At 39.5% G+C, this 18,617-nt stretch overlaps 1 non-coding gene across 1 annotated transcript; it reads right to left on the bottom strand.

Moving 5' to 3' along the window:
• Positions 1–12,836: 12,836 nt before the first annotated feature.
• Positions 12,837–12,981, bottom strand: LOC132538861 (small nucleolar RNA SNORA28). The gene has a single exon (XR_009550171.1). It is a non-coding gene; the product is annotated as a small nucleolar RNA SNORA28 (small nucleolar RNA).
• Between the last annotated feature and the right edge of the window lie 5,636 nt (positions 12,982–18,617).

Here is an 18,617-nt window from a genome sequence, read left to right as displayed (position 1 = left end):
CAAGCAGTAGTGAAGCCGATTAAGCACAAGTGGTGAAAAGCACAAGGACCTGCATAAGGATCCCAGTTCAAGTCCCTGGCTCACAACCTGCAGGGGAGTCGCTTCTCAAGCCATGAAGCAGGTCTGCAGGTGTCTGTCTTTCTCTCCCCTTCTCTGTCTTCCCCTGCTCTCTCCACTTCTCTCTGTCCTATCTAACAATGATGACATCAACAACAACAATAATAACTACAACAACAATGAAAAACAACAAAGGCAACAAAAGGGAAAATAAATATAAAAATTTTTTAAAGAAAATATCTCTTTTTTTTCTCTATTTTAAATTATTTTACACAACACTTTGGTTATTATATGGATTATCTTACTTTTTTAAGAGATCTCCTGTTTTGTAAGGAATCTCGGTTTAGGTGGTAGTTTCTTTTTCTGTGGATAATCTTTTCAATTTGATACAGTTATTCATTTATGTTTTTGTCTTCCTTGTAATTTTAATTGTGTCACTGAATATAATTTAGAAGGAAGAGAGTCTTGCCAATATTTCCCTCTAAGTACTTGGTAGTTTCTAGTCTAACATCCATTTGTTGATCCATTTGGAATTTACTTTTGTATGTGGTAAAATGTAGTAGCTCAGTTTCATTGTTCTACACATTTCAACCTGATTTTTCTAACACTATTTGTTGAAGACAGTCTCCTTTCTCCATTGTTTAGTTTGGGTTCTCTTGTCCAAAATTAAAGGTCCATAGATGTGGGAACTTAGTCCTAGGTTCTCAATTAAAATCCACTGGTCAGTGTGTCTATTTTTGTCCCAGACCAGGCAGCAATAATTATAATGTCACTATAATGGTTTGAGATCTGAGAAATTGATGCCTACAGCCTTGTTCTTTTTTCTCAAGATTGTTTTGGTGAACCCAAGTGTTTTCTGGCTCCAAATAAACATTTGTAGCTTTTGTTCTATTCTATTAAAAATTGGGTGAGACCTTAGTGAGGATTACATTACATTTGTACACAGCTCTGCAAAATCCTTAACTGCTTACTCCTCTGTAGGGCATTTGGCCTTATTAACCCAGAGTCCCTGAGCCATATAGGAGCCACCATCCTAAGAACTTCCTATGGTTTAACTTCTTCTGTATTATCTTCATTGGCAAATACAAACGACGGGAAAATTCACAGCTACCCTAGAATTCCACCAGGTGCTTAAAAACTACATTCCCACTCACAGAAATTGGAGCACTACCGAAAGATTTAGCTAATTCAGACCTCCCACCAACTATCCGTCTTGCAGGTGAGTCAATCCTGATAGTAACAGCATTCTCTGGATCCAATCGCACTATTTTTCTCACAGGAGTAAATACAGTACTCACAGCAATCTCCTCGCTCTATATGCTGATTACTATACAGAGGGGTCAATCATCACAGCACATTAATAACACAACATCTTCCTTCACACGAGGAAATGCACTAAAACGCTTCATATTGTCCCTCTTCTAACAGTCACTCACACGCCATAGTATTCTCGGATCTCCATTCTGATAAAAGGTCAATAAACATTAGACTGTGAGCCTAACATGAGAAGCTTACAGACTCCTATTCACAGTCTGCAACAGCTGCTCCTTCCTGCTGTTGCCCCAGCTCACCCGCCCTGCTCCCCACACTCCCCTGCGAGACCCTGAGCCCCCACTCTGCCCGCACCTGCACTTTGGCTCACCTGCCCCCCTTTCCAGCTCTCACCTTTCAATATCCTCCAGAGCCCCTGCCCCATGAGGCCACACTCCCCTTACTGGACCCCAGTCCCCTTGTCCGCACCCCCTCCCACACTTTCCTCTCCCCCACACTCATCTCCACCCTCCACCCCGCCCAAGCTCCCTGAACCCAGCTGCTCACCTGCTCAGATGTCCCCATAGACCACACACCAAGCTGCAGCCAGGCAGGGAGCTGAAGCCCAGGCTGCTCCTAGAAGCACTGGACACCCTCCAAGCACAGCGTGCACTCTGGGGGCTGTGCTCAGAAACCAACTCTGGCCCCATCTGAGGAGGGAGGACGATGGACACAGCCACCCCTTCTAGGCCTCTCCATCTGTGCAGTGTCTTCAGAGTGTGTATTCCCAGCAGCCCTTGAGGTAGCAGCCAATCAGGAGGGTGCAGGCAGTTCCAGGCAGCCAATCAGACACCACACAGCCAGCCCTGCTCAGAAGGCTAGTGGGGCAGAGGAGGAGCAAGTCCCCGCCCACAGCGTGACATGCCCCCCCATCCTCCTCTCCCTTCCCCCCTAACCTCCCCTCTCAGTAGGGCTCCCCAGGCCTGCCTCTCAGTGAGGACCTTGAAAAAGAGGCCCAGCTGGCCTCTTATTCCGGATTGCCACGTGCCCTTCTGAGAATGTTCACCATAGGACAGAGAAGACTGAGAGGGAAGGGGAGACAGAGGCAGCCGCTGGGCTTCCTCCCCAACCACGAAGCTTCCCCTGTGGCTGGACACTGGGTTCTGCACCCCAACCCTGATGCAAGGTGAGCTGGTGCTCAACCTGGGCATCACCTGGTGTGTGTGTCGTGCAGGCGGATTCCTGTATCCTGGAGCTGAGCTGCCACAGGTCACCGCTGGCTGTCCGAGCTGGACCCTGGCCTAAACCCAGACCTAAAGACCCTGGCCTAAAGCCAGACATAAAGACACCAAGACATATACTTAGAATGGAAAGGAAAAAGGGTAAAGAAAGGATCCTGAAGGCTGCAAGAGAAAAACAGAGTCACCTACAAAGGAAAACCCATAAGATTAGCAGCAGACTTCTCCATACAAACACTACAGGCCAGAAGAGAATGGCAAGATATCTATCAAATGCTCAATGAGAAAGGCTTTCAACCAAGAATACTATATCCTGCTAGACTTTCATTCAGACTAGATGGACGCATGAAAACCTTTTCAGACAAGCAACAGTTGAAGGAATCAGCTATCACCAAGCCTGCCCTGAAAGAAGTTCTGAAAGGTTTCCTATAAACAATCAGACCACCACAAATAGGACATATATCAAAACACTCTAAAACTCTAAAAGAATGGCGTTAAAATATCTTCAATCTTTGATATCAATAAATGTCAATGGCCTGAATTCACCTATTAAAAGACACAGAGTAGGAAGATGGATCAGAAAAAACAACCCAACAATATGCTGTCTACAGGAAACCCACCTAACTCAACAAGACAAACAGACTTAAAATGAAAAGACACAGACTTAAAATGAAAGGATGGAAAACAATCATACAAGCCAATGGCCCACAAAAAAGGGCAGGAACAGCTATTCTCATATCTGACATGATAGACTTTAAAATAGATAAGATTAAAAAAGATAGGAATGGACACTACTTACTACTCAGAGGATCAGTCAATCAAGAGTACTTAACAACTATTAACATCTATGCACCCAATGAGAAGCCATCTAAATACATCAAACTTCTACTAAAGAGCTACAGCAATTTATTAACAGTAACACAATCATAGTAGGGGACTTCAACACCCCACTCTCTCAACTTGACAGATCATCCAGGCAGAAAATCAATAAAGACATAAGAGAGCTAAATGAAGAGATAGATAAACTAGAACTATTAGACATTTTCAGAGTCATTTATCCCAAGAAACTGGAATACACATTTTACTCAAATCCACATGGGTCATTCTCAAGGATAGACCATATATTAGGCCACAAAGACAGCATCAGCCAATTCAAGAGCATTGAAATTATCCCAAGCATCTTCTCAGACCACAGTGAAATTAAACTAACACTTAATAATCAACAAAAGATTAGTAACAGTCCCAAAATGTGGAAGCTCAACAGTACACTTCTTAACAACTTCTGGGTCAAAGAGGAAATCAAGGAAGAAATCAAAATGTTTCGAGAGTTCAATGAAAAGGAAGACACAAGCTATCAAAATATTTGGGACACAGCTAAAGCAGTCCTAAGAGGGAAGTTCATAGCTATACAAGCACACATTAGGTAACAAGAAAAAGCACAAATAAGCAGCCTGATTGCACATGTTAAAGACCTAAAACAAGAAGAACTAAGGATCCCTAAAGCAACCAGAAGGACAGAAATCACTAAAGTTAGGGCAGAAATAAATAACATTGAGAATAAGAAAACCATACAAAAGATCAACGAAAGTAAATGTTGGTTCTTCGAAAGAGTAAACAAAATCAACAAACCTCTAGCCAGACTCACAAAACAAAAAAGGGAGAAGACCCAAATAAATCAGATAGTAAATGAAAGAGGAGATATTACAACAGGCACCTCAGAAATTCAACATATCATGCGAGGCTTCTATAAACAACTATATGCCACCTAGAGAACCTGGAAGAAATGGACAATTTCCTTGATACCTACCAACTTCCAAAACTAAGTAAAGAGGAAGTGGATAACATGAGCAGGCCCATCACAGCTAATGAAATTGAAACAGTTGTCAAAAATCTCCCCAAAAATAAAAGTCCTGGACCAGATGATTTTACAAATGAATTCTACAAAACCTTCAGAGAAGAACTAATACCGCTACTTTTAAAAGGCTTCCAGAAAATTGAAGACACTGGAATACTCCCTGACAGCTTCTATGAAGTCACCATCACTCTGATACCAAAAGCAGACAGGGACACAACCAAAAAAGAAAACTACAGACCAATATCTCTAATGAACATAGATGCAAAAATATTGAACAAAATTCTAGCCAACTGGATACAGCAGTATATCAAAAAGATTATTCATCATGACCAAGTGGGGTTTATCCCAGGCATGCGAGGTTGATTTAATATATGTAAATCAATCAATGTGATCCACCACATCAACAAAAGCAAGAGCAAAAACCACATGGTCATATCAATATATGCAGAGAAAGCCTTTGACAAAATCCAGCATCCCTTTATGATCAAAACACTACAAAAAATGGGAATAGATGGAAAATTCCTGAAGATAATGGAGTCTATATATACCAAACCTACAGCCAACATCATACTCAATGGTGAAAAACTGGAAGCATTTCCACTCAGATCAGGTACTAGACAGGGCTGCCCACTATCACCATTACTATTCAACATAGTGTTGGAAGTTCTTGCCATAGCAATCAGGCAGGAGCAAGGAATTAAATGGATGCAGATTGGAAGAGAAGAAGTCAAACACTCCTTATTTGCATATGACATGATAGTATACATGGAAAAACCTAAGGAATCCAGCGAGAAGCTTTTGGAAATCATCAGGCAATACAGTAATGTGTCAGGCTATAAAATAAACATTCAAAATTCAGTGGCATTCCTCTATGCAAACACTTAAGTTAGAAGAAATTGAAATCCAGAAATCAATTCCTTTTACTATAGCAACATAAACAATAAAATATCTAGGAGTAAATCTAATCAAAGAAGTGAAAGACTTGTATACTGAACATTATGAGTCACTACTCAAAGAAATTGAAAAAGACACAAAGAAGTGGAAAGATATTCCATGTTCATGGGTTGGAAGAATTAACATCATCAAAATGAATATATTACCCAGAGCCACCTACAAATTTAATACTATCCCCATCAAGATCCCAAGCACATTTTTAGGAGAATAGAACAAATGCTACAAATGTTTATCTGGAACCAGAAAAGACCTAGAATTGCCAAAACAATCTTGAGAAAAAAGAACAGAACCTGAGGCATTACACTCCCAGATTTCAAACTGTATTATAGGGCCATTGTCATCAAAATTGCTTGGTACTGGAACATGAATAGACACACTGACCAGTGGAATAGAATTGAGAGCCCAGAAATGAGGCCCCACACCTATGGACATCTAATCTTTGACAAAGGGGCCCAGACTATTACATGGGGAAAGCAGAGTCTCTTCAACAAATGGTGTTGGAAACAATGGGTTGAAACATGAAGAAGAATGAAACTGAATCACTGTATTTCACCAAATACAAAAGTAAATTCCAAATGGATCAAGGACTTGGATGTTAGACCAGAAACTATCAGATCCTTAGAGGAAAATATTGGCAGAACTCTTTTCTGCATAAATTTTTTTTTATTTAAATTTTTAATTTAAGAAAGGATTAGTGAACAAAAGCATAAGGTAGGAGGGGTACAACTCCACACAATTCCCACCACCCAATCCCCATAACCCACCCTCTCCCATGATAGCCTTCCCATTCTCTAGCCCTCTGGGAGCATGGACCCAGGGTCGTTGAGGGTTGCAGAAGGTAGAGGGTCTGGCTTCTGTAATTGCTTCCCCGCTGACCATGGGCGTTGACTGGTCGGTCCATACTCCCAGTCTGCCTCTCTCTTTCCCTAGTAAGGTGTGTCTCTGGGGAAGCTGAGCTCCAGGACACATTGGTGGGGTCTTCAATCCAGGGAAGCCTAGCCAGCATCCTGGTGGCATCTGGAACCTGGTGATTGAAAAGAGAGTTAACATACAAAGCCAAACAATTTGTTGAGCAATCATGGATCCCAAGATTGGAATAGTGGAGAGGAAGTGTTAGGGAGATACTCACTGCAAACTCTAGTGTAATCCTGCTTTCAGGTATATATTTTGCAGTAGTTTATGGATACGTGTGCACATACGCTCTCTCTCACAGAAACTGGTGTATGTCTAGGTTATGGGACTTTGTTAGAAAGTGAACTACCTGAGATGAAATTAGAGTGTACTATAAAAGGAAAGGTCTCACCCGAGTAATGAAGCTGAAGGGTTGTCATTCCACACGTGAAGTCTCTGGATACACACTGAGGTGAAGCATGTTGAGATGGCAATCGTTGCTTTGGTTAGGTTGTGATCGGCGGATGCAATATTATTTGGTATGGATTGGGAGAAGCATACGGGAAAGTGAGCCCTATCCAAGGGTGCCAGGACTGGGGGAAGTAGGGGCTCTATAGTGAAGATGTGAGGTTCCTGCTGTCTTAGGGTTCAAAAAGACAATCAATAGTTAATATTCATCACATTATTTGTTAATTGGGTGAACTTTGAAAAGTCCCTTTGTTATGGTTTGCTGTACAGTACCCAGTATCTTGTATATAGCTGTGCTATTGGAAGCTTCTGATCTACTTGGTCTAGGCTTTTGAGAGAGTCCGCATATCAAACACGTAGCCTATCTATTAAAAAGATTCAGTTTGTCTTTTGAGAACCTTTGAGACATACAATTAATTTCCCCCTCTCATATTAATTAACTACTGATTTATATGTCTACATTTTGCTAGGAGTGTACATAAACACCATTCCCATCACCAAAGGACCGTGACCCATCCCTCCCACCCATTCCCACCCCCCACTGGCCCAGGAAGCTACATGTCTACCCCTCACCACTGGGTTTTTACTTTGGTGCCCTACTTACAATTTGATCAGGTCCTGCTTTTAGTTTCCCTTTCAGATCTTCTAAGTCAGCTTCTGTTGATGAGTGGGATCATCCCATACTCATCTTTAACTTTCTGACTTAGTCCACTTAACATAATTCCTTCTAGCTCTGTCCAAGCTGGGTCAGAGAAGGTGAGTTCATTGTTCTTGATAGCTGCATAGTATTCCATTGTGTATATATACCACAGCTTTCTCAGCCATTCATCTGTTGTTGGGCACCTGCATAAATTTTAAAGACATTTTCAATGAAACAAATCTAATTACAAAGAAGACTAAGGCAAGTATAAACCTATGGGACTACATCAAATTAAAAAGCTTCTTCACAGCAAAAGAAACCACTACCCAAACCAAGAGACCCCTCACAGAATGGGAGAAGATCTTTACATGCCATACATCAGATAAGAGTTTAATAACCAACATATATAAAGAGCTTGCCAGACTCAACAACAAGACAACAAATAACCCCATCCAAAAATGGGGGGAGGACATGGACAGAATATTCACCACAGAAGAGATCCAAAAGGCCGAGAAACACATGAAAAAATGCTCCAAGTCTCTGATTGTCAGAGAAATGCAAATAAAGACAACAATGAGATATCACTTCACTGCTGTGAGAATGTCATACATCAGAAAAGGTAACAGCAGCAAATGCTGGAGAGGGTGTGGGGTCAAAGGAACCCTCCTACACTGCTGCTGGGAATGTCAGTTGGTCCAACCTCTGTGGAGAACAGTCTGGAGAACTCTCCGAAGGCTAGAAATGGACCTACCCTATGACCCTGCAATTCCTCTCCTGGGGATATATCCTAAGGAATCCAACACATCCATCCAAAAAGATCTGTGTACACATATGTTCTTGGCAGCACAATTTGTAATAGCCAAAACCTGGAAGCAACCCAGGTGTCCAACAACAGATGAGTGGCTGAGCAAGTTGTGGTATATATACACAATGGAATACTACTCAGCTATAAAAAATTGTGACTTCACCATTTTCAGCTGATCTTGGATGGACCTTGAAAAATTCATGTTATGTGAAATAAGTCAGAAACAGAAGGATGAATATGGGATGATCTCACTCTCAGGCATAAGTTGAAAAACAAGATCAGAAGCAAAAACACAAGTAGAACCTGAAATGGTATTGGCATATCGCACCAAAGTAAAAGACTCTGGGGTGGGAGTGGGTGGGTGGGGAGAATACAGATCCATGAAGGATGATAAATGACATAGTGGGGGTTGTATTGTTAAATGGGAAACTGGGGAATGTTATGCATATACAAACTATTGTATTTACTGTTGAATGTAAAACATTAATTCCCCAATAAAAAATAAATTAAAAAAAATTTTTAAAAAGATGTTCTTACCCATGACTTCTAAATCCCAGATTCAATCCCCAGCATCAACATATTCCAGAGCAGAGCACAGCTCTCTCTCTCTGTACTTCTCTATCATATTAAAATTTAAATAAACTATATATTTTGTGTATTTTTAAAAGAAATTGTTTACTCACTTTATTTTTCTGTTATTAGAAAAATATATATTCTATTAGCCATTGTCTAGTATACTTTCCATATCCTCTGCTGTTTCTTTCTTTCTTTTTTTAAGATTACAGTTTTTATTGTTTCTGAGAGAAACACTAGTCTGCCTCCTCCACCTAACCTACTGCATGACCAGAGAAAATGAGCCTGGAACCCAAAATGTGAACATGCAAGGGAAAAGGGAACCCCTGCTGTTTCTAATATGCTTTCAGAATAAATAATAACATACGTATTTCAGCTATTATTATTTTTCAGTTTTAGAATTTCCACTTGATTCTACTTTTTATTTTTCATCTTTGGATTTTTTTTCATTATTAAAATTATAGGAGAGATCACATAGGCTCCTCTTCTGAACTGGGCCCAAGGTCACATCAAATTGATGGGGTTTACAGTCAACAATATTTATACACCTTTCCCATATTTGGGAGCTACTCTCTTCCCTGATCCAGCTTTCTGGTCCTTTTTCCAGCAATGACATCATCTCTGCAGACAAAAACTTGGATCCACCTACATATCAGAGTTCAGGCTCAAGGGGAAAAACTAGTATAGCCACAGGCCCTTTGGAATATAAAATATGCCTACTAGCTATCTACAAAATGGAGAGCCCTCCCAAACTCTTCATCTGCACTATTCCAGCCTTTAGCTTCATGTCTAGTTAACAAGTTGTTTGGATTTATATGTTAACTCTCTTTTCAGCCACCAGGTTCCAGATACTACCATGATGCCAACCAGAATTACCTAGAGAAATGACCCCACCAATGTGTCCTGGAGCCTTGCTTCCCCAGAACCCTGCCCCACTAGGGAGAGAGACAGGCTGGGAGTATGGATCCACCTTCTTACACCCATGTTCAGCAGGGAAGCAGTTACAGAAGTGAGTCTGATTGCTATGGCAAGAACTTCCAATATTATGTTTAAGAATAATGGTAATAATGCTAATAATATACAGCCCTGTCTGGTCCCCAATCAGATGGGGGATGCTTTCAACTTTTGTCCATTGAGTTTGATGTTCACTGTAGGTTTGCTGTATTTGAACTCCACTATCTTGAGACATTTCCCAACTATTCATATTTTGTAGTGTTAGGAGCATGAATGGGTGTTGGATTTTGTCAAAGGCTTTCTCTGCATCTATTGAGATAATCATGTGGTTTTTGGCTTTGCTTTTATTGATGTGGTGAATGAAAATTGACTGACTTACCTATAATGAACCAGCTTTACATTCCTGGGATAAATCCCACTTGGTCATGATGAACAATCTTTTCGATATACTGCTGTATCTAGTTGGCTAGAATCTTATTCAGTATTATATCACCCTATGTTCAAGAGATATTGATGTACAGTTTTCCTATTTTGTTGTGTCCCTATCTGCTTTTGATATCAGGGTGATGCTGGCTTCATAGAAAGTGGAAGGGAGTGTTCCTGTTTCTTTGTTCTTTTGGAATAGCTTTAAAAGAATAGTTATTTTTTTCCTCAGCCTGACATCTGATATGCAGGTGGATCCAAGTTATTGTCTGGGGAGATGTTGTTATGGCTATAAAAAGGACCAGAAAGCTGGATCAGGGAAGATAGTAGATACCAAGTGTGGGCAAGATGTATAAATATTGTTGGCTGTAAACTCCATTGATTTGATCTGATCTGGGGCCCATATTCAGCTTAGAAGCCCATGTGACCTCTGTATCCCTGTAGACCATAGCTCACATTATGTGGTCATGAGTAGCAATGTTCCAAGCTGCCACAGTTTCAGAACACATCTTCCTCAGGTGGAGGATAGAGTATATTGTCCATCCTCCCTTTGGAGGATGGAACATTCTCTACCATTTTTAATCCAAGTTGAGGGCAAGTCCTATGGGGGCCCACAGAAGGACCTATTGTGTTGTTCCTGATAGAGATTATCAGTAACAATGGAGAGAAGGATCTGTTCAAGGTCTAGGCCCATTATATCTATTGGGGAATCACAGGACTCCCTGACAAGGGCCCTAGCTGATGGGGTGCACTGATAGTGACTGAAGAGTCATCCTTAAAGTATGCAGTCTCTTGCCCTTATTCAGCTTTTGCAGTCCTTACTTTGATAAGGTTAGCTTTGGAGTGAGTGAAGGAAGAATAATAGTAAGTACATCAGGAAGGTATCTAAGTAGACACTATTTCCTTAGGAACTTTATGGTCTCCTTTTATGTCTTTCTACTTGCTTGCTGCATATACTGACTCACTTCTGGCTGTTCTGCACTTTTGCTATCAGGTATATATTTTGCCCTAATTTATGGATACATGTGAACATATGCCATATGTCATGGGACCAGGCCTATATCTAGGTTTTGGGGCTTTGTTAGGAAGTGAACTATATGAAATGGAATTAGAGAATCCTATGAAAGGAAAGGAAAAGAAAAAAACCTAGTATAATCACGGGATCATTGGAATATAACTAAAATAGGACTGTCAACTATTTACAAAATGGACTTCCCTCAACTCTTTCATCTGAACTATTCCAGCCTTTAGGTTCATGATTAGTCAAAATTTGTTTGGTTTTATATGTTAACTCTTTTTTCAGACACCAGGTTCCAGATGCTAACATGATGCCAACTGGACTTCCCTGGGTAAATGACCCCACCAATGTGTCCTGGAGTCCCACCTCCCCAGGTCCCTGTCCCACTAGGGAAAGAGAGAGACAGGCTGGAAGTATGGATTGACCTGTCAAAACCCATGTTCAGCGGGGAAGCAATTAAAGAAGCCAGACCTTCTACCTTCTGCACCCATAATGATCCTGGGTCCATACTCCCAGAGGGATAAAGAATAGGAAAGCTATCAGGGGAAGGGACGGGATGTGGAGTAGGAACTGTGTGGAGTTCTACTTCTCTTATCCTATGGTTTTTGTCAGTGTTACCTTTTTATAAATAAAAATTAGGAAAAAGTTAAAATATAGGTATTAACTGTCTCCTGAAGCTTTTTTATTATTCATTTGTAAAGCCATGTTGTCCTGGCATTTTGTTGTTAGGGAGATTCTTTTTTTCCCCTTAAGTTTCTATTAATAAAATGGAACACAGAGGAGATCACTGGTAAGAGAGTTACAATTCCACACAATTCCCACCATCAGAACTCCCTACCCCATACTCTCCCCTGATAGCTTTCCTATTCTTTAGGAAATAGGGTGATCTGCCCTGGGAAGTCCAGTGAGTATCCTGGTGGAAACTAGTGGCTGAAAAAGATTTAAGGTAGAAAGTGGAACAAATTGTTGACGAATCATGAACCTCAAGGCAAGAATGTTCCAGAGGAAGATTTGGGGCCTCTGTTTTGGAAAAAGCTATTAGGTCTATTTTAGGTATATTCCAGGGGGCCCACGACCCAACTAGTTTTTGCCTGCACCTGACATCCAATATGCAGGTGACCTAAGCTATTCTTAAGAACTGTTTCAGTTTCTTTTTCCGTGATTGGTCCATTTAGGTTTTGCAGTTCTTCCTGGTTCAGTTTTGAAAGGGTACATGTTTCTAGGAATTTTTTTCATTTCTTCCAGATTATCTAGCTTGGTGCCATATAGTTGTTTGTAGAAGCTCTGCATGATTTTTTTTTTTTTTTTGGATTTCTGTAGTGTCTGTTGTGATATTTCATCTATTGTTTATAATTCTATTTATTTGAATCTCCTCTGCCCCCTTTTTTTTTTAGTGACTCTGTCTAAGGTTTTGTCAATTTTGTTTAATTTTTCAAAGAACCAACACTTGGCTTCATTGATCTTTTAAATGGTTCTCTTATTTGTATGTTATTTCCACTCTAATTTTAGTGATTTCAGTCCTTCTGGTTGCTTTAGGGTTCATTTGTTCCAGTTCCTCAAAGTCTTTTAAGGCATGCCATAAGGTTGTTTACTTGTGCTTTTTCCTGTTCTCTAATGTGTGCTTGTATGGCTATGAGTTTCCCTCTAAGTACTACTTTAGCTGTTTGCCAAATATTTTGATAGCTTGTCTTTTTTTTTTTTTTTTAAATAATGTTTAGGACTATATAATGGCATGTCTCCAAGGAGAGAATACCAGAATAGGTTATACTTTCTTGCTATAGCAAGCTCAATAGCTTGTGTCTTCATTTTCATTTGTTTCTGGGAACACTTGAATTTCTTGCTTGAGTGTCTCTTTCACCCAGTAATTATTAAGCAGTATGTTGTTGATTTTTCCAAATTCTGTGACTTTTAGTAATTTTCTGTTGATGGTTCAGTGTTAGCTTTACTCCACTGTGGTCTGAGATGATGCTTGGGATGACTTCAGTACTCTTGAATTTGTTGATACTCTCTTTGTGGACTAACATGTGGTCTGTCTTTGAGAATGTGCCAAGAAGAACTCTGAAAATGTCTAAGAGGTCTAGTCTATCCATTTCTTTGATTAATTCTCTTCTTTCTTTGTTGATTCTCTGCTTACATGATCTAAGTGTGAGAGTGGGGTGTTAAAGTCTCCTACCCTTACTGTGTTACTATTGACGTATTTCTGTAGTTCTTTCAGTAAGAGTTTGATGTATTTGGGTGGGCTCCCATTGGGTGCATAAATGATAATAATTGTTAAATCTTCTTGGTTGATGGATTCTCTGATTTTTATGTAATCACTTTGCATATATTTTATTACTTATTTATTTTGAAGCATATTGTGTCAGAGGTGAGAATGGCTGCTCCTGGCTTTTTGTGCGGTCCATTAAACCATATGATACTTCTCCATGCTTTCAGTTTAACTCTGTGTTTGTCTTGTGGGCCAGCATGGATTCTTGCAAGCAGCATATGGTTGGGTTGTGTTTTCTGATCCATCATCCTACTCTGTGCCTTATAATCAGTGAATTTAAGCCACTGACATTTATTTATACTATGGATTTAAGGTATTACAGTGCAATTATTCAACATTTTTCTGTTTGCTCTGATATATGGAAAGTTTGTTGTTCTTGTCTATAGGAGGTCTTTTAGGACCTCCTTTAACTGCCTCCTTTAACTGGTGCTGATGTGAGAAGGCTTTTATCCCTCCATCTAATCTGAATGATAGTCTAGCAGGATATATTATCCTTGGTTGAAACTATTTCTCATTGAGTACTTGATACCTTGGCATTCTCTTCTGTCTTTTGACGTTGAGTGGAGAACTCTGTTGATAGTCTTATGGTTTTTCCTCTGTATGTGATGTTTTGTTTTTTTCTTTTAGCCTTTAGGGGCCTTTTTTTTTTTCCTTCCTTATTTCAACTGTAAATATTATGTGTTTTTTGTGTCTATTCAGGCCTAGGTAGATTATGTTGTGAACTCTTTGGACATCTTTAATTCTGATGTCCTTTCTGTTGTTTAAGACTGTGTAGCTTCCATTATTTGCTCTATAATGCTTTCTTCCCCTTCTTCTGTTTCTTGCTCTAGTGGGCCAATTATGTGAACGCTCCTGCTTTTGAGATCATCCCTATGTATCTGTTCTTGTTTTCAGGGTCTCTCAATCTCTTTTAGCTCTTTTACCTCCTTCTTAGTTTTCTCTGTCTCATACTGTCTGGATAATTATGTCCTCTGCTTCTGTTAATCTGCTTTACCTTCTCTTTTTTATTTTAATCACCCTATTTGGTCCTCATATCGTTGTTCATTTAGATATAGAAGTGAATAACTCTTGAGTTTTAAATATCTCCTGGAAGACAAACTATATCAGTGGGTGAAAACGTTGACACTTTTTTCATGAAGGAAATTGCTTGATATGGAAAAGTATTGTCTCCATTTTCCATCTGAAAATATGTTAACTCTTTGAGTAACTGGAGGAGGAGGTGGAGAACTTTTCTATCTTTTCTTCCCATTGCTTTTTGTATGACCACTTGATTTTGATACTAGCCACTTGGGAAAAAGTAAGCTTATTTGTTGTTTTAGAGTTTTGCTTGTGTATTTAGCATTCCTTTTGAGTCTCGAGATTTATGGAATAATAAATGCCATTTAATGCTGTATGCAATTTTGAATCCCTCAAGTTTTTAAAGTGGCTTAGAATAATTAAAAGTTCATCAAACTTGAAAATATACCAAGTGACATTGGGCATCAGGTTGTCCCAATTAAATAGGTGGAATTTTGGTACCAGAAAATTTGTTATTTTTTAATAGTAGGATGTACACAAGTTAGTATAATAAAATTTTTCTATATGTTTTGCAAAAAAAGTAAAAATTTTAGTTCTTCACTTTTAAAATATAATGTTCAAACCCTCTGCAGAGATTTTGAAAGTTAAAGTAGTATGTTAAATTATTACACTTATAACAAAATGTGTTAACAATATAGATATGTACCCCTCATCCAGTTTAAGAAATATTTTTACTATAATTGAAGTCCTTTTTTAGTCTCTCTCTGCGGCACCCCCAACCTGAAAGCCAGGGAGCCTGACAGGGTCATCTCCTCTGGACCTGCATTCAGACTTCAAAGAAGCTGGGCAGGAGGACGAGAATGGGTCTATGCATTCTCCCCCCCACCCCCCGTTACTGCTACAAATAATTATACTGTCACAATTAATAGTGCTTTGGCAGTGCCTGGTGGGAATGGAGAGTCAGAAGCACCCCCTCTTCCTTACACAGGGACATATTTGAATGTTACATTATGAAAGTGGAGAAAGTGGGTCAACATAGACGGACAAAAGAAGTCATGTTATGACCTGCTCCTCAAAGAAAGTATACAGAGATTGAGGCCTCCCAGGTACAAGTTGACGTATTGAAACAAAGAAAGATTAATAGTTAAACTGTACCAGACCTAGATGAGCAGTGGTCCACGACTAGGCAAAGATCTGTATGCCCCCCATAGAAGATTAATGGTAGAGATAGCCCTCCGCAAAAGTCAAAAACAATTCTGGGTATGACCTCCCCTGAGAACAGGGCAATACTAAGTATTGTACCATTCTTTACAGTTATAGGGGATTAACATGTAGCCTGCCAAAGCCACAAGACTAAGCTGGTTATTTAGGCAACCTAAATGTAACCTGAAAAAAGTATAAAAGCTAATGCAGTTTCACTTTTAAAATGAGTCCAGAGTCATCCTCCAATAGAGTGTGGTGTCTATCTGTTCTCCCTCGCACTGACTCCTGACCCACCTGGGAGGTTGCCTTCAAGACCCCTGACCCTCCTGCTGCTCATCCACTGTGGTGGTCCGTGGCATCTGTCCAACCAAATATAGTCTCTTTCTCCTCAGTACCCTGAATGTAGGCACTAATCATATCCATGCATTTTTAGTAGTATAATCCCAGCTATAATTGGACGTATAAACCTGTATATACTTAAAGTTTACTGCTGCTTTTGTCTTTATTTTTCTTGCCTCCTCCTCTTCATTCCTTCTCATTTAGACTGCACAACTTTAGTCTTTTGAATGACTTTATAGAGACTTACAATAGTATCCATCTCCTTATATATTTTACATCTTTCTGTTCCAAATGCCATTCTCTAAGAGGATAAAATTTGCTAGACACAAAATTTTAACTGTAAGACCTGACTACTTTAATTAAATGAACTTCATTAATTCTTGTTGTTTTACATGCCTCAGTATATAAATTGCATACAACACTCAAACATTCTTTCCTCCATGGGCTAGGTAGTGGCAGCACACTGGGTTGAGAACACAGATTATAGTCACTATTCAAGGAAATAGGAAAAGATACAAAGAGTGGGAGTTGGGTTAAGCACACGTGGCACCAAGCTCAAGGACCAGTGTAAGGATCCAGGTTCGAGCCCCGGCTCTCCACTTGCAGGGGTGTCGCTTCATAGGCCATGTAGCAGATTTATAGGTGTCTATCTTTCTCCCCCCCTCTGTCTTCCCCTCCTCTCTCCATTTCTCTCTGTCCTGTCCAACAATGATGACATCAATAACAACAACAATAAAAAATCAACAAGGGCAACAAAAGGGAAAATAAATAATTCTAAAAAATTTAAAAAAATACAAATAATTGGAAAGTTACTTCATGTTCACAGGTTGGAAGAATTAAAAGCATCAAAATGAATATTCTACCCAGAGCCACATACAAATTTTTAAAATACAAATATTTTAAAAATAAATGCAAATTAAGGCAACAATTACTATAACTTCACTCCAGTGATAATGTCATATATCAGAAGTGATAGTAACAACAAAAGCTGAAGAAATTGTGGGGATAAAAGAACCCTCCTGCACTGCTGATTTGGAATGTAGATTGTTCAAACCCCTGTGGAGAGCCGCCTGGAGAACTCTCAGAAGGCTAAAAATGGACCTACCTGATGACCTTATATGGAAACAAAACACTCATCCAAAAAGATCTGTGTACACTTATGTTGATAGCAGCACAATTTGTAATAGCCCAAACCTGGAAGCAATCCAGGTGTCCTACAACAGATGATGGGGTATAAATACACAATGGAGTAGTAGACAGCTATTATAAATGAGAAATCTGGGAGTCGGGCAGTAGCGTAGTGGGTTAAGTGCAGGTGGCATGAAGTGCATGGACTGGAGTAAGGATCCAGGTTCGAGCCCTACCTGCAGGGAGGTGGCTTCACGAGCAGTGAAGCAGGTCTGCAGGTGTCTGTCTTTCTCTCCCCCTGTCTTCACCTCCTCTCTCCATTTCTCTTTGTCCTATCCAGCAATGATGACATCATCAATAAAAATAATAATAATTGCAACAACAATAAAACAACAAGGGCAACAAAAGGGAAAATAAATAATAAAATAATAATAAAAAATTTAAAAAATGAAAAATTTACCTTTTACATCTTGAGTGGTGCTGAAGAAATCATGTTAAGTGAGATACGGCAGAAAGAAAAGGATAAATATGGGATGCTAACACTCTTAGAAGTGGAGAAATAAGAACAAAAAGGGAAACACAAGGCAGAACTTGGACTGGGTTTGGTATATTTCACCTAAAGACTCTGGGGTAGGGGTTTCAAGTCCAGGTATAACATGATGGAGGAGGACTTAGGCGCAAGTGAGAGTGATTTCAGAAAAAACAATTTTACCTATGAACCCACAACTGTATTAACTGTAAATCATTAAGCCTCAAAATAAAAAATAAATAGAATAAAAATAAAATTATAATAAAGATTATAAAAATCTTTAAAAATAAAAGGAAGGATATGTTAAGGGTTTTTTGTTTTAGATTTGAGTATTTTCTGGCACTTATAGAAACTTAATTTTTATGAAATTATATATTTTAAATAGCAAATGGTTACTTTTCTTACTTTTTTTATTCTTTATTGAATAGAGAAATTGAGAGTAATGGGGAGGTAGAGACAGAGAGACACTGCAGCACTGCTTTACCACTCACAAAGATTTCCCACTCAGGTGGGGACCAGAGATTTGAACCAAGGACCTAGTACATTGTAATATGTGCACTCAACCAGGTGTGCCACCCCCCAGCCCCAGGAATGGTTACTTTTCTATTGCTGAATTACCTTACCATTTGATGTCCCCCTTTTTTTTTTCAGTAAAAATTCTAAGTTCAAACACTAGTCTCTGTACTTTATTCATTTGGGAGTCTAGGTTATGAATTGAAAATTTAAGTTTCTGATCCAGTTTGAATAAAACCTCTTCCAATGACCTCTGGCTTAAGTACTTTTAACTTTAGAAGTTGCATAGAAAATGGAATTTATGCCAGAGCCTTCGTCCCAGAGAGAGAGGATGACTGAATTAGATGTGCAAGTCAGACAGATTGCAGAGTGTCTAGCACATAACAAGCTCTCACTAAACATCAGTTGTTGAGATGCTGCTGCTGACACTGCTGGCACTGCTGTTTCTCAAGGTTCATTTACACTCCAACCCCTTTGCAGTACAGCTTCTCCTGC

This window comes from Erinaceus europaeus, chromosome 5, assembly GCF_950295315.1.
Source record: "Erinaceus europaeus chromosome 5, mEriEur2.1, whole genome shotgun sequence".
In the NCBI taxonomy this organism is placed as follows: Eukaryota; Metazoa; Chordata; class Mammalia; order Eulipotyphla; family Erinaceidae; genus Erinaceus; species Erinaceus europaeus.
Note: the sequence above shows the minus strand (reverse complement) of the source record. Positions and strands in the feature narration are given on the sequence as shown.